Source organism: Cupressus sempervirens, chromosome 10 (assembly GCF_028749045.1).
Source record: "Cupressus sempervirens isolate cs-2001-9-10 chromosome 10, ASM2874904v1, whole genome shotgun sequence".
NCBI classification, from domain to species: domain Eukaryota; kingdom Viridiplantae; phylum Streptophyta; class Pinopsida; order Cupressales; family Cupressaceae; genus Cupressus; species Cupressus sempervirens.
Genome location: NC_143127.1, coordinates 248,271,395 through 248,277,302, shown reverse-complemented (window position 1 = coordinate 248,277,302; position 5,908 = coordinate 248,271,395). Strand labels below are relative to the sequence as shown.

Genomic DNA, 5,908 nt, shown 5'->3' with positions numbered 1-5,908 from the left:
ACAAGCTAAAAATCATTGAAATTACATTTAACAAAGTTCCCCGTACCTAACGGAGACTTAAGAAAGAAACTAAATATTATAAATCACAAATCCAAAATGAAAATATTGTAAAGCACATCCAAAAAAAAAATCATGATTTTAAATAGCCATTAATTTTTGTTTTTCAATTATACTATTATAAATTTTTGAAGTCTAAGAAATAGAATAATTTTTAGTTGAGTTAGAAATAAGTTTAACTTTTTAAAACTAACTAGAAGATATCAAGACAAATTTTTTAAAATTTGAAATTTAAATAATAAAATAATTCTTAATTGACTATTGCTAAGCTTTCTTTTATACAAATTTTCTAAAACATTGATATGCTAATTATAACATTATTTGGAATAATTTCAAATCTAGTAAAATGTCCATACACTAGTTCATGCGAAAGCTGCCTAGGATAGTAACGAGATGCTGAGTTATCGTTTTGGGGTGCATATTACAATGTGCCGATGATAACATGAAACCTCTCTCAAGGCTAAGCCTGAGCATTCTTACATTTGTCACGATTTCCATATAACTCAGTTTGTTGATGGAGGTCGGCACGGAGTTGACAATGGAGGTAACTATTTATATGATAGAGGTAAATATAATCATAAAACATTTGTAGCCATGCTATAATGATTACACTGTGTACAGAGCAGACTTTGTTGGAACGAACATGCCAATTTGTCTGTTTGAATGTATTGTTTTTATGGCCCAAAGTGTTTGGACTACACATTTTTCAGCAATGAAAGAAGCCCATGCGGCTGCCCTGCTTTTGTTTCGTTTATATCCTTGTTTGCCAAATAAAGCAAACACTTAAAAAAGACGTTAATGCCAAAGCCCTGCTATTGTTAGCGTCTGATGAGTGATTACTGCACTAACCCTCAAAATGTCAAAGTAATGTAGTATAGAAAATGCCGAGTTTTCATTTCCTTTAAGACAATTAATAATATCATTATGAGATGGAGAACATTAGTGAAGAAAATACAGTGACCCATATGATTGTGTAGCTGTCGTGGGCCTGAATGTTTAATGGCAGGTATAATAAATTAAGTGTGGAAATATAGGCATCTTAGAGATCAACTCAAGGAAAAGCGTGGATCTTTGTTAAGGTTCAGCATGCTATATAGCCAGAGGACTTGTTGACAAGAACTAAGGAAATCCTCTGTTTATAGGAATCCCCGAGTCATATTGCTTAAATCCATCTGTGCTTAAGCTATAGAGCATATTAGGACCACCCTCCATACTTGATTAGGCTTAAACCACAAAGCATATAAACCTATCTTCCTTTAGATTCAGAAACAATGGATATCAAGGAGAGCCAGAGAGAGGAAAAGAAGAGCTTGATGGAGTGGACGGAGGTGTTGTTGAACTGCTTGGCCTTGTGCATTGGGACTACAGCAGGGCCATTGTCACTCAGGTCTTACTTCATCCATGGTGGCTCTAGTAGATGGTTGTGTTCTTGGCTAGAAACAGCAGGGTTTCCCATTCTCATTCTGCCTCTCTTCCTATAATACAAAAGGCACCCACATCTTCAACATGTTACGTTCCACCAATTCATTGCATGCTGTGTGATTGGGCTGATAACAGGGGTGGTTGATTACATGGATGCATGGGGCGTCTCTTACCTTCCTCTCTCCACATACTCCTTGTTGAATGCCACTCAGCTCGCCTTCAATGCCCTCTTTGTTGGAATATTTAATGCAAGAGGCCGTTTGCCCCTGGAGCCAAAACGCCCACATACCTCCATGACAGCTTGCAGAACGATCAAAAGAATTTATTGCTTGGTAGGTGAGTTTTCAAATTTGGAAAAGAGGGAGAAATTTTTTGTGGTAGAAGAAAAAAGGAATGTCACACATTCATTCGATCAGTTAGAGGAAGAAGTAGAAGAAGTTGAAGTTGAAGAGCTCAGAAGTTGCAGAGAAAAAGAAGAAAAGGCGATCAGCAGATCAGTCGTTGCAGAGACAGAAGGAATCGTTGTCGTGCCTGCAGTTGCACATGTTTCTATCTATCATTTTGTAAGTTCATAGTTTATTTGTTTGTTTCAACTTGTTGAAGCAGTGATTGCTCCAGGCATAATTGTAAGCAGCCATTAGAGCTGCAAGTTTAAAGTTTGAAGTTTTAGGGTTACTTTAGGACGTTTTCTAGTTGAAGCCGAATGCTCCCAGATTTTGTAATGATTTAATCTAAGTTGAATAGAAAGCAAGCAGGCATACTTGAATTCATTGTTCTTTTTCTTCTATTCCTTGCATTTGAAAAGTTTATTTGAAAGCTTCAAGTTCTGGCTCTCTGATTTTAATGATGAAAAGGAGTTCACGTTATAGTTCTGTCACTCGGTATTGTTTTTGATAGAAGTCATTTGCAGTTCAAGCCATGTTCACTCGGTAACGTCTTCTACCGAGCTTCTCCCTGCAGTGGCTACCGACCTCACTCGGTGCTTTCTTCTACCGAGCTCCACCCTCCTGTGGCTACCGAGTTCACTCGGCATCCACACTACCGAGCTCACTCGGCATTCTTTGGCTACCGAGTTGTTTATTCTTCATTTACCAAGCTCACTCGGTAAACTCTCCTGCCACTCGGTTTCTTAGTGTTTACTGAGCAAAACTGTCACTTGGCAATTGTGAGTGCCGAGCAAATTTTTTAGGTTTACGGTTGTGAATGATTTTGATTTATATTTCTCACACTCTTTGCTTTTCTCTTGGTGCGTCAGAAATTCACCCCTTATTCAATCAATACTGTAATATTGCTTACCCTTGGCTCTGTTTTGCTTGCCTTTCAAGCAAAGAGTGACTAACCCAAAGAGATCACAAGGTCAAAGTACATTTTGGGTTTTGTCTTGACAATTGGTGCAGCTGGGCTCTATGGATTAATCCTTCCCATCATTGAACTTGTGTACAAGAGAAGCAAGTGCAGAGTAACATATACTCTGGTTATGGAGATGCAACTCATCATGTCAATCTCTGCAACTGTTTTCTGCACTATTGGGATGGTAGTGAACAAAATTTTTGAGACCGTTGCAAGTGAGGCGAGGGCATCTGATATTGGGGAAGTTAAGTTCTACATTGGTTTAGTTTGGAATGCAATCTCATGGAAGTTGTTCTTCATTGGGGTGCTTGGTGTCATCTTTCTAACTTCTTCTCTGTTAAGTGGTATCCGCAAAACTGTGTTCATTCCAGCGACACAAGTGTTGGCAGTTATTATATATCATGAGAACTTCAACGGGCAAAAGGGCCTTGCTCTGGTAATGGCTCTGTGGGGTTTCGCATCATATTTGTATGGGGAGTATTTGAAATCCAAACAGCAAGCCGATGACAGAGAGTTAAAGGACAAATGGATTCATGAATGCTCAGGAATCAAGGAAGAAAAATCTTTGGAGGTGGCTGTTAAAGAGAAAATCTCTAGTGCCGAAGTTCCATAATCAGGTAAGGATGCTTTTAAAATTGATCTTTCTTCTATTAATTTCTGTTATCATTGTCTATAAATTTTGATCAACACTACCTACTTCACTGTCTGATATACCGATTATTGATAGCTACTTTCACATTTGATTTTATATTATTTATCATAAATTTCGAAGAATGTGTTTATCATTTTGTGAAAATTGCAGTTAGTGGGAGCAAAAGGAAGATTATGACGTTTCAGATAAATAATTGAACGAAACCGAATACCAAAAAACATGCATAATTTGTGTTCTGTTGTGGTCATCAAGAAACTGAAACTTATGCAACAGATCGAAGAAAAGTACAGCTATAACAGCTGCTAAGAGAGAAGCAAAGACTTTATAAACAATACAATAAACTGATTTGGAGAAATAAAAGACAACAATTTTGTTGTTGGATCAAATTTGTATTCATTTTTACATCATATTAGCACTTATACCTAAAGAAGGTGCAACAGTTATTCTCATAGACAACAATACATAAGTTAGCATATCAAAGAATATAATTTTATATATCTATGATATATCTATTTAATTTACAATATAGTATTGTTTATTTATATATTTGTAATGGAAGTGTAATTTTTGTGGCATTTTCATTTATTTTCTAATATGTTATAAATTTTTTAAAAAGATCAGTTAATAGAGAATGATTTTTTTTTTCAAAATAATTATGACATGGCGATGATTCCTAAATTTGGATGAAACATACAATATTAAGAAGAAATTGTTTTATAGTTTGTATGTGCCCAAAATATGTCAAGATTTTGAAGAAGATGGAGAGAAAATTATACATTTCATATGCTAAAAGTGCATGCTATAACTTTTTCTAGAGATTTGTTTAAAACTAAAATAAAATTCATACAAATTGAAATGGGCATTTCTTTGCTCTAAACATACTTAAATTTAGTGGTGAATCATCAAAAGACTGTCATATGACAAAGTTATAGTAAATATTTCAAAAGTTAAATGTTAAAATATAACAATGTTGGATTTGAAAATTAGTTTAATTTTTAGTGTGAAATATTTTAAATTTTTTTAAAGAATCTTGAAAGGATTAATTTGATACATATTAATAGATAATATGATATCAATCAAAATAATTAATAATCAATATTGGCAATATAAAAATCTTATATTATTGATATGCAAGTCTCTTTTTTTAAAGAGCTAAATTATTCATCTCATATCCTAATTTGACTCTTTAATTTGTACATTGGGATTGGCATAACATTAAACTAAAAGAAAAGTATAACATTAAACTAAAAGAAAAGTAAGTAAACTTTAACACACTAAACATCCAAATTTACACACATATATACACACAAGCAACCACACATGACACCATTTCTTTTTTGGTTGTCTCACTTTATTTCTATTAGACTATTCCTTCCTCATCAAAGATTCCATTGTACATGTTTAATATTTACCACTTTATTGATTTATATAATTTGTAAGCCGCTACACACTTGGTCCAACTACTAAAGTGTTGGAATTCCAACATTTTTTTTTGAATCAAATGCAATCCTTATAAACTTAAATGTCCATATATCAAATGCAATGTACTAAAACTAATCTTCTAAAATAATTTTGAGAAAAAAAGATATAAATGACTTCAAATATTTTTGGACAACATATAATATTTTTTCATGGTTATTTCTATAATAACTTGTCAAACTAAAAAAATTGTGGAAAAAAATGGAGAGGGAGCATGAGTGATTTAGGCGAGGGTAGCAATAGACACCTACAACATGGGCAGGAAAGAATGGAGGGCTAGCGAGTGCTCGTTTGAACTTCAAAAGGCACGAAGGATCATCTTATGGGTAGCATAGCAGAAATCATCGACCTTTAAATTGAAATGAACACACAAGAAACCAACGATCCCTGCCCTTTTTACGAGGTTGTGATCATTTTATCCCACCACAAAGGTTTTACATACAAGAATGGGGGAATGAGAGGAAATGGGGAAAATATGCACAAGGCCAAAAGCCAATCTACACAAAGTTTGATAGATTCGACTTCACCAAAATAGCTCATAAGTTTTACAGACCAAAGCAATTTCAATAGGAAAAGGCAAAGGAGGTAGAGGCAATCAAAGTTCCAACCTAACAATTAGATGCTCACATCACCTATGAGGTAATGTATTCCATCCAAATTAATAGTGCGAAATGGCAAGAAACTATTGTTGACCTATAGGAGAAAGCTTTATTTTTCAAATGGCTTGGCCCATGGCCTTCTATAACAAAGATCAGATTGGGTTGTAAAGCAATATGGGGCAGGGAATGCAAGTTAAAAACCCTAACAAATGGATTTTATATGGGGATAGCCCCTAATAAAAAAGATAAAATAGATATCCTAAACAATGGCCCTTACCTTTTAGAAGGTAAAGGAATCTATCTAAAAGATTGAGAGCCAAATTTTGATCCAGGAAAAGAAAAGTTGCAG

General features: G+C 34.5%; 1 pseudogene; it reads left to right on the top strand.

Moving 5' to 3' along the window:
* Positions 1-1,328: 1,328 nt before the first annotated feature.
* LOC149533559 (purine permease 1 pseudogene) lies at positions 1,329-3,505 on the top strand (annotated as a pseudogene).
* The last annotated feature ends 2,403 nt before the right edge of the window (positions 3,506-5,908 follow it).